This window comes from Apteryx rowi, unplaced genomic scaffold (assembly GCF_003343035.1).
Source record: "Apteryx rowi isolate R43461 unplaced genomic scaffold, aptRow1 scaffold_109, whole genome shotgun sequence".
Lineage (NCBI taxonomy): Eukaryota > Metazoa > Chordata > Aves > Apterygiformes > Apterygidae > Apteryx > Apteryx rowi.
In genome coordinates, this window is record NW_020447297.1 from 1 (window position 1) to 10,709 (window position 10,709).

The 10,709-nt window shown below is 48.7% G+C and overlaps 1 pseudogene; it reads right to left on the reverse strand.

The window, feature by feature from the left end:
* Positions 1 to 304: 304 nt before the first annotated feature.
* Positions 305 to 10,709, reverse strand: part of LOC112969161 — a 14,238-nt pseudogene continuing 3,833 nt past the window's right edge.

Here is a 10,709-nt window from a genome sequence, read left to right on the forward strand (position 1 = left end):
AGAGGATGGGACCAGACTCTTTTCAGTGGTGCCCAGTGACAGGACGCGAGGCAACGGGCACAAACTGAAACACAGACAATTCCATCTGAACATAAGGGAAAACTTCTTCACTGTGTAGGTGACAGAGCACTGGAACAGGTTGCTCAGAGAGGTTGTGGAGTTTCCTTGTCTGGAGATATTCAAAACGCGCCTGGACATGGTCCTGTGCAATGTGCTCTAGGTGACCCTGCTTGAGCAGGGGGGTTGGACTAGATGATCTCCAGAGGTCCCTTCCAACCTCAACAATTCTGTGATTCTGTGATACTTCAGGGCCACAAATCAGAAGTAATTCCGCCACAGCAGTTCAAACAGGACCCTAAAACCAAAGCCATGTCTTTATTTTCACTGTGGATCAGAAAGTTACTGAATTAGGATTTTGCCTCTACAGCACCCTTCATTAATAACACCGTGAGGTTTATTTACAACGAGCAGCTTCGCCTGCCTTGCCCTGCTACCCGTTCTTGCCCCAAACCTATTAATGTAGCTTGCACTTGGATGATTTTGGTGAAAAGCAAACTTTATGCAGATCACTCAGGAGGCCTTCCTCAACTCCAGTCTGAGAGCGAAATTTCAGGAAACCTGTTTCTGATCCATCCCTACTGCAATGTAATTCTGTGAAGAGCAGGGTGGGGACCTGATTCAGCTTTGTACTCCTGCATGGGCAACAGTGTCAGCACATTCCTAAGAGCTCTGCATGGATTTAAGCAATAACCTCTGTAAGGGACTTAAAGGATTTTTTCAGAACTGGGCTTACAGTGGCCTTGCCCACGAGATCAGGTGCTAGGCCTGCAGAAAATAGGCAGATTAATAAAAAGAATTTATATAAAAAAGAATGATGGCACCTCAGCCTCTGAGAGCTGCTTCAGCAGTCTGGGATATTGGGAATATGCTGCTTTGCTGATGTTTCAGCTTACAAGAGCTCTCTGGAAATCCTGACTATAAAACAAACTGTCCCAAACACTGAAAACCGCAGTCCTGAGATGAAGATTCAATCAGCCCCTTGTAAGCAGCCACCAAAGACCTGCGCTTCACTGTGTTGCCTGTACACTGCCTGGGATCTTGACAGCTTTTTTATAAGCATTTATCACTTTTAAATGCTCAGACCACCATGGCGCCCAGGCTGTAGGCAGGCTGGCTGGATATTAGATGGGGAAAAAAAAAAAAAAAAAAGAGTATGTTCATTTCTTGAAATCTTTCCTCTTCTAATTCTCTTTGAAGAAAAAGAAAGTACACCCATAAACAGCAGAAGGTCAATATTTTATCTGTCACGTAAATTTCAGTAAAACTGAGGATTTTGGTCATGATTGTTGGCAATGTTCTGCCTGTTCTTCCCCAGCCTCTGTGCTTTTTAACATGCTGCAAATGTTACAAACCAATGTGAAAACACAGTTTTACAATTTGCATGGACTTTCTGTTTTGTTCCATGCAGCTCTAGTGCCAGACCAGGCTCTCATGTGAACCTGCTTCTCCGTAACAGCTCCCTGCTGAAGTACGAGTGATCTCTTGGAGGTTTCAGCCATGCTGCCAGCTAAGTGCGGATCTGAGCATATCCTCAATACCCAATTCACTGCCATCACTGTAGCCTGCACTAACAGGCTGTTCCAACCCCTCTAAGACGGAATTCTTACCTCGGTACTTTAGATGGGTCCAGGCTTTAATTCACTGTCTGTGTGGATCAGGAGCATATGAGCAAGCCAAAGGCCAGCCCAGACAGATGCACTGACCTCAACTGTCCCCCAGCAGTGCAGGCTCCCCCAGTACAACCCGCAGGCCGGCGAGCAGCCAGCAGCGGCGTGAGGAAGGGCATGGGAAAGCTGGATGCATTAAGCCCACTTCTAAGTCCACTCTTCCCCTCGCTATGGAGTTGTGATCGTGGCCAGGCAGCTGAGCAAGTGCAGGGCTGCTTGCAGGGCTGTGGCCAGAGGATCTGTGGTGCTTCTGACACAGTGCGATTTGCACAAGTCGCAGAGTCGCTGAGATGCTAAATATTGGGTGAAACTCTGCTCATATCATCGTGATGAGAAATCCTTTGGCTTTTATTTGCAAGTCATTTTTCCTCCTTCTCATCTAGCTCATTATAACAATTCAGATTTATTTACAGATTTCAGATTTACAGAGATCAATATGAAAAATTATGAACCACAAATTCCCAGCAATACTAATGACCACTAGCACTAATAATCTTGACTTACACAGTGCCTAAAGCTCTGGATGCCAAAAGCAGGCTGATAAATCCATATGAAACAGAACTGCAATGCAACCTGGGAAAACCAGACAGCAGGCACAGGAAAACCAAACATTAATTAAGGAGAAAATTAACAAATCACTCTCTCCTGTGCATGAGATGCCAGTTTGCTTTTCAGAGAAAACAAGCCACAGTGATTATGCAGGGTCATACCAGTATGTGCTCTGATTTGCCGTTCTGTCTTTTCCATACTTCCGGATCTGCTCATAGATGTATCGTGGTGAAATGCAGCCTAATGCCAGCCTGAAAGCAGAAGGAAGATGGCTAAAATGCAATAAGGGACTGACAGCCGGACACCTGCGGAGAGAGAGTGGAGGGGCAGTTTTGCACTTAGAGCTGCTGCCTGAAAGCTTTAGCTCAGTCTGCAGTTCTGCCACAGACTTCCCAAATGACTTTTCTCAAGTCATATGACATTTTTGCAACTCCAAGTGAAAATAAAAATCACAGTCCTTCCTTCCTGTTTTAGATGACTATTATGGTAGATGCCAAGCCACCAAGAGAGATCATTTTACAGAAGTTTGACAACTTTCACCTTGAAGACTTTCTCATATCAGCCAGTGACTTAGTGTATCAATGACAAACCCAGAAATGGATCCCAAATATCAACCTCTCCATTGTCTGCTTTAGCTGTTCAACAGCCTTCCATCTGCTACAAGCCTATTTATCATGTCTATGGCTCCTATTGCTGCAGTACCTGAGCATCTCATCTGAGCAACCATGACTCACAGAAGGCAAAGGACTTGCTGAAAATCTCAGAGGGGTTAGGAAAAGCAGGGAACTGAACCCAACCCTAGCATTGCAACCCACTGGGCTCCCTCCGCTTGTTCCAGATCACTGCTATGCAAGGCAGAAAAGAGCTTGTAGATTCAAACCTTTTGCAAGGGGAGATCCAAGAAATAACCTTTACTTTGATCTTCCCAGAAATGTATTTTAATGTAATTTCTCACTAGAACTCACAGAAACATTTAACGTTCTGTTGAATTTTGGAAAACAGGAAGAAGAGGTCTGAAAAGCTTTTCTGTAATTGTTAACCAGCTCTAACATTTAGAAATGGCCAGCATGAGATGTGAATGACTGGTTGCAACCTGAACAGCTCTGATTTTGATTCTCTGTCAGAAGAACACTTTGGGGCAGACAGATCAGGACTGTCTGCTCTGGGCAAATAAATGATCATTTTAGAAAAGCAGGAGTGGAGGCCACCACAGATAAAGAACTTCCTACAGCACCAGTGGTCCTGGGACCCCAAAGTGCCACCAGGTGGAGCCATCCACTGCAGCCATTGAAACAAAGGCTGCTTGAAAATAAGAAATCCTGACCAGTAACAGCCCCAGAAAAAAAAATATTTCACACTGCAATTCTGTCAGGGAAACACTCCAGATGTTCTCGGCATTAGGCTAAACTGAGTTCTGCTGCAGCAGGTTCAGTCTGAAATTAACTCTGTCCCTTCCAGCACTGGAGACTAAAGCTCCTAGTTAGAAGTCATCATACTTATGGAAACAAGAGCTCCTTTTGCAATAGTAATAATCAGAAGTGGCCCTTCATTTCCACAGAAAAATGGAATAGCAGTGAGGCGAGGTGACTTGCCCCAAAGTATTCAGCAAACCAGGACTGGATTTAGTTCTCCTGCAGCCCCGTCAACTTGCTGCTTGCAAAGCTACACTTCTTCCCTGGCTGCTCTGAACCACTCTTGATACACAAAGCAGCACAAAGTCAAAGACAAGTCGTATGTCTCTCCAGTGCCCTGTCCACATCCCTGCTCACACTGGGCACTTGGCATAGTATTGCTACACTTCAGAAATCCCTGGTTGCAAGAACCTTCCCAAGGAACCGCTGCCTGGGAGCACAATAATGAGCAGCTCTGAGACTGCTCTACCCCAAACAAAAAGCTCAGGGTAAGGGGATCAGACCTAGACCCCTATCCATGCCATATGAATGTTCAGTCAACAGGTAACATCAATTTGAAGGCAGGGGAGAGAGGGAGCTTAAAGTCTCACAGCAAAAGATCTTTACCATGGTGCAAATTTGGTTGAATAATCCATTCCTATCATCCATTCCGTGTCTGGCTTGTAAGAGGCAACCAGGTTCTGTGCGAGAAACAAGAACAAAAGATGTTAATAGTGTACATACAACCTGGAAAATATGCTTTCTCTCATACTCTCATGGGAGCCAGCACAATTTGTCAGAGCCAGGCTCCCTCTCATGGCTGCCTGCGAGGATTACAGGGCTGCCAAACTATTGCCTCCAGCACACTGGAATTAATCAGGCCAGCAGTTTTCCTTTTAGTTCTGGGACGCGTGTCACAAGCCATGCTCCCCCTTCAGCCTGTGGCACATTGCTTTCTACAAGCGCCATGAAACTGGCTGTGCTACTCCCTGCCTGCACAGATCTCACCCTGGATAGATAATCCACTTAGAGGCAGCGTTTGCAGCCGGGTTGGGACTGGTGGCTGGGTCCACCGCAGTGTCCTACAGCACCCAACACTCAGCTGCAGGAGTCCTGATCGCTGTTACGTCTGGGCCACCCCCACTCATAGCTGGGTGCAGATTTTCCATTTTCTGGATACTCCACTGCCAATGCAAAGGACATTATAGGGAAGCCTGATCTCTCCCTGATCCCCTTGGCTGCACAGGTTACAACGGCTAATGGGCTGCTGTAGACCAGCGGGGGCTGATAACATTTGCCTCACGAAAAGGCAACAGGTTTTCCAGCACTGACTGCATTCATGCTTGGCCAGGATTAGGAACTATATACGCTCCCCAAAGGCATGCTAATGGAGGCACTGGGCAGCAGTTTGGGTCGGTTGTTCCTCACCTCAGTTGCAATTGCAGCCCTTCAGGCCACTTCTCACTCCTCCAAAGTGGAGGAACTAAACTGCTGCTGACCTGGGGAGGGAGAGTAGAAAGGGCAAATCAAAGTAAAGGAGCCAAAAGATGGTCTCGATTACCAAAAGTTGGTGGGAAAAAAAGTCTTAAGACTGTTGGGCACGAAATTAGGTTCCCAAGTACTTAGATTATAATCGCAGTGCCTGGATGACTTCTTTTTGACCCAGTTTCTCTCTCTGAAAAGCTAATATAATGCTAATTCTCTCCTTTGTAAAGTGCTATACAGGAGCTAAGGAAATATTAGTAGGAAATGAAATTGCAGCCTCACCCACTTGCACAGCCATATGTACATAGGGGAGGATGCAGACAAGGAAATTAAGAGTTACCGTGTCCCAGAAATAATACTGTAGTCTCATTAAAGCCTGAGTCTCTCCTCCACTGCAGGGGAAGGCTGTTTGTGGATCAGTTACGAAATCTGCCATAGAAAATAACCGTCAGTTTGTTACCAATAAAAATCAGCTCTCGGAAGCAGCTCGAAGGCAGGGAGCATAAAAACTAGGCAGAGGAGTTCATTGTTAGGGCTATCTGCTTTGGGGAAATAAATGATTGTGCCCAGGGATCCCTGGAAACAAGAAGGGCCACATCAAGCATATTCAAAAATACTGATTAAAAGGATATTTTCCACTCCTCTACAGGGCTTGCCACCCCAGCTTCTCCATGCAGGGAGTTTACCTTCAACCTGCCAACAGTTTGATTTGATGTATGAACAAACAGACATTGAGTTACAGTTTGAAGGGCCCTCATGGCCTTGGAGGGCCTCTGATTCTCAGTAAAAGACATCTCTCAGTAGGAATTTCATGGGCACAGCTGCCAAATTAGGTTTTCTTACCCTTTTGTCCCAAATCCTCCATTGTAGGGATACGTCCTTTTTCCACTCCTGGGGCCAGAGGCTTGAGCTGATCTGCCATGTGGAGTGCTGGTCATACCTTTGCCTTGGTTTCCACGGCTTTTCGAAATTGAGTGTAGACATCAGGCAAGCTGCACAGATTACAGTGCAATCAGACCTTCGGGGGATGGCTATCCTGGCCCCTCCTCACAGCACCAGTTAGCTTCTGCTGATGGAGGATTAGCATCTCAGGTTGCACTCTCCTGAGGGTGGTGTACATATTTGTGGTACATGCTTGTACATCACCTGGCACACAAAAGGGGTAGATTTCCCTGGGGATAGCAACAATCAGAAGTTCAGTCCTTCACCCAGGTTTTGTTTGCTTCTGATCAAAATGGTGTCTTTTCACTAAGAGGGATTTATGGAGTGTCCTGATGGGACAATCCATGAGTGTGAGGTTTATCTCACCTAACTTTAGATTGCCCACAAGTCTGCACCATACAAATCTGCAACCTCAGGTTTCCTTTRTAATCAACGGAGAGAAACAGACATTTTTATGGCCTGATTCTTCTGCCCTGTTTTATAGATCTTCTATAGGATAATATGAATCACTCAACTCCACCAACTAGATCTCCAGTGATTATTGCAGGAGCCAAGAGTGAAGAGCCCACATGCAGAGGTCTGCTCTCATAGGTACCTGCATTTAGCCAGATGGGGTAATGGAGCAATCCGGTCCAATGCCACAGGGGCTCTGGGCACTGCAGACTGAGTATCCAAACTGTGCTGAGGGAAGGAGGAAGAGAAATCAGTCCCTCAATCAATGATCAAACAAGGCCCTCATCTTGACACATATTGATGAGCAAATGCTACTGACAGAGAGGGATGAACATGCCCCTTCCCCTTGATGTGCACGACAGCACTGCTCCATAAATGCAGATGAACTAATGGGTCCTTTCCCAGTGGAACTGGATGGCTAGATCCGCCCTGAGCGGTTTAGTGGAGTAAGCAATAAATGAGGCAAAAGAGGAGTGAGGGGTATCATGGAGCATCCCACCTGGCGATAGGCCTGAAGGGAAGGTCATCCCGGTGATACAGCGTGGATCCCCAGAATGTCTGGATTTTCATTCCATGCTGACCACACACCTGGCACAGCCCCTTCTCTACATCCAGCTCCTCCTTTGTAGCCGAGGAAGAACATGCAGCGAGACCATGGCTGCATGGCCTCAGCTCCCTCATGCACACAGACCCTGGTCCTGTCCTCCTCCCTCATCTCCACATTTAGCTTCACCCACTCAGAGACAGTTGCATGGAAACAATCTCTAAGGTACTCTCTTTCTGCCAAATCCAACAACTGTTTGAACTCTCCATTAGTAGTCCTGACACTAGAATCTGAGGGAGATGTGGACAGGGAGCTGCCAGGATGCCTTGGAATACTTTCCACCAACCACAGGCACCAATGTAAAGCATATAAGTGAGTCCAGACTCTTTCCAAGAAGAGACAAATGAAAAAACATTCAATGCTAACAAAAGGATATTCAAAACAAAGAGAGAAGCTGGTTCACCATCCAGTGTGCAGTGAAAGCTGTGGAACTCCTTGCTGCATGACACTCCAGATGTTAAAAATTTACATGAACTGGAAAAGTGACCAGACAAATATATGGAAAAGAAATCCATTGAGGCTTATTGAATATTAAGACACTATCTCTGCCTCAAGCAGTCCTTGAGCCACAAATTCTTGGAGGGTGGGAAAGTATTTGTGCGAAGTATCTTTACAGACTTACCTTGCTGTTATAGTCTTCCCTGGGCATCTGTTATTGGCCACTGGCAGGAAAAAGGCTATGGAGTTAGATGGCCTTTTCTCTGACCCCCAGTGGCTGTTCTTACACCAACATCCAGTGTTGCATGCAGCAAGGCACTATGGGATGTGTAGGCTGCTCAGTTGCAAGGGTCTTAGCTGTGACAACAGGGATGCTTGGAGTGCAGGTCACAGAGTGCTTCCTGCCTGTTCATGTGCACATAGCCCTATAGGTTTGGAGGTTTGGATCCAGAGCCCTCCATTGAATCCAGCAGGCTCTGGATCAGGCAAACCACTACGTTAGCTCAGTGAAGACAGGTCAGTGACATGCCAACTGCTCTGCAACCAGGGACTGGCCTCCTGTTCCACTCCTCCATGTGCTGGTGGGCAGCTGCCTAAATACAGGTGCTGTCAGCACACTGCTGGCCTTTTCTACTCACAATACAATACACCTCCTGACAGCTGGCTCCCAGTTCAAAGAAGAAGCCAGGAAAAAGCAGCTTGCGGCAAACAGGAGGAGAAATGGGCTCTGCTCTCCTGATCCAAAATGCCAGCTGCCAGAAATTGCTCTTCTTCCTTCCTCAAGGCACAGCACTTGCAAGTGATCATTCACAAATAGCTGCTGTCATCCAGCAAGGCCTCCCACCTGCACAACCCCCATCCTGGGAACTGGCCGGTTCCCCTATGGTCGACAACGCCACACACAAGGAAGGCTCTGTACAACGTACAAAACCAGCATCACCAAATGGTTGTGGAAGAAACCTCACCAATTCTATCTTTAAGCAGCATCACTCAGATCTTTCCTTTACCTCTTCATGGAAAGCCACAGCACTCACGGAGCCCAGCTGAGTAATTAGATCATAGACTACATCTTCCAGCTTCCCTTTCCTCATGACCAGCGTACTGCAAACACAAAAATTTGGTCTGAATTAGGTTTGATACTATTGATATTTATTTGTACTAGGAACAGAGTCATGTTGTGTCCTTRCAGCCCCACAGACTGCCCAGCTGTGTACTCAGGGGTCCGAACCAAAAGAGAGGCCACAGTGAGAAAGCTGGTCAGAGGTGGGTGCAGGGAGTCCTGTGAGGAGCCCGATACCAGACTCCATCCCTTTCACTGCCACACACACAAACCACGGTGTAGTACAACAAAGGTCTCTCCTGGAGAAGTTGCTGGAAGGGTTAATAAAGTGTTTCTGCTAGAACAATTTAAACCATGACTGAAAGGGTTCTTCAAAGACAGGGTGGGTCTGAGGAGGGCAGGACCGAGGGGTCCCATAGGAAAGCAGAGACCAACCTGCCCATTGGGAGCACCACAGACTGGAAGTGGTGGAGGTTTCTGTCTGCCCTGTTACTGCCACTGTAATGAGAAGACACTTCATGGCCATGGAGGTGGAGCATAGGTCTTAGTGTGGCTGTTCAAAACTGCACAGCGCTCACACTGCAGAAGGCCAATCTCTTTTCAGTGGCTTATCAGCATTAACAATGTCAGGGGAGCATTACAGCAGCTCTGAATCTGTTCACTGGAGGGTGAGGCTGTAGACACCCACCGCTCAGCTGTTTCACCCAGTCTCCCCTAACATTCACCATCAGCACAGCCCACACTGCACCGCGCACCCAGAGCCATTTCTCTTGTTTCTACTACCCCTGTTGTGCTGCCCCACCAGAAGATGGGCTGGCTGATGCATCTTCTGCTGAGCAAAGCCAAATGTTATCTGGTAATGGATTCCTTAACATGAAGACTTTCAGGCCTTGGTCTACCCAGTTATGGCTCCTAAAGTTTTCCAGGGCGCAACGAAAGGGGAATCCCTGAAGATCCCCTTCCTGTAGCGTAGCCTGTCAAAGGGGATGTATTTAGTGAGACGGGATGAACAAACTTGACTCTCTGGTCTCACAAGCCATGGTCCACGCTGGCCTGTGTTAGGCTTCGAGCCAACTCCTAGGGAAATAGCAGGGATACAGCAGGAAGGGCACCACAGCGGTTAGTGTAGCTGCCGTTTTGCAGGACTCTGGGCAAAACCCTCAAGGTGCAAACCCACCTGTGGTGTCTGAGCCAAGAGAGCAACCCCCTGAATGGCAAACCCCCTTTGCTCCCCTCTGGATGCCACAGACGGCCCAAGGAGCAGCCCATGGAGACACCGACATGGATGCTGTATCCGACAGAAGGGCTCTCTGGGACCGGCCATCATCAGAGCCCGGAGCATCCGACAGGGTTGACCTACAGTGGGGGGGCAACGTGATCGGCGTCGCTCCGAGTCCAGTGCAGCACCGGGAAACGCTGAGGGGCCGCGACACCATCTGGGTGGCACTTTTTTACCCGGGGGGAGCAGAGCAGGGCCAGGCCCRGGGCATGGCTGGGCCCTGCCTCGTTGGCGCGGGGGCGCAGGTCACTGCGCAGCCAGCGTGGTGCCATCCCCGCTGTCACCACGGTGGCTGCCGTCTCGCACCAGCCCGCTCCTGCCTCTGCTGGCCTGGCCTGGTCTGGCCCCCTCCAACCGGCCGGGTCCTCCCGCAGCTCAGCCCCTTCCCACCTCACCTGCCCCGGATCTCTCTCGGCCCACCCCGGTCCTTCTTGGCCCTCCCCAGCTCCCTCCATCCCGCCCCGTCCCCTCTTGGCCCACCTCGGCTCCCTCCATTCCGTCCTGGCTCCCTCCATTCCTCCCCAGTTCCCCTCATCCCACCCCAGCTCCCTTCATTCCACTCCGGCCCCTCTTGGCCCACCCCGGCTCCTCCATCCCACCCCAGCTCCCTCCATCCCACCCCTGTTCCCTTTCAGCCCGCCCTGGCTCCCCCCATCCCGCCCTGGCCCCTCTCAGCCCACCCTGGCTCACAGAATCACAGAATCACAGAATGTTTGAGGTTGGAAGGGACCTCTGGAGATCATCTAGTCCAACCCCCCTGCTCAAGCAGGGTCACCTAGAG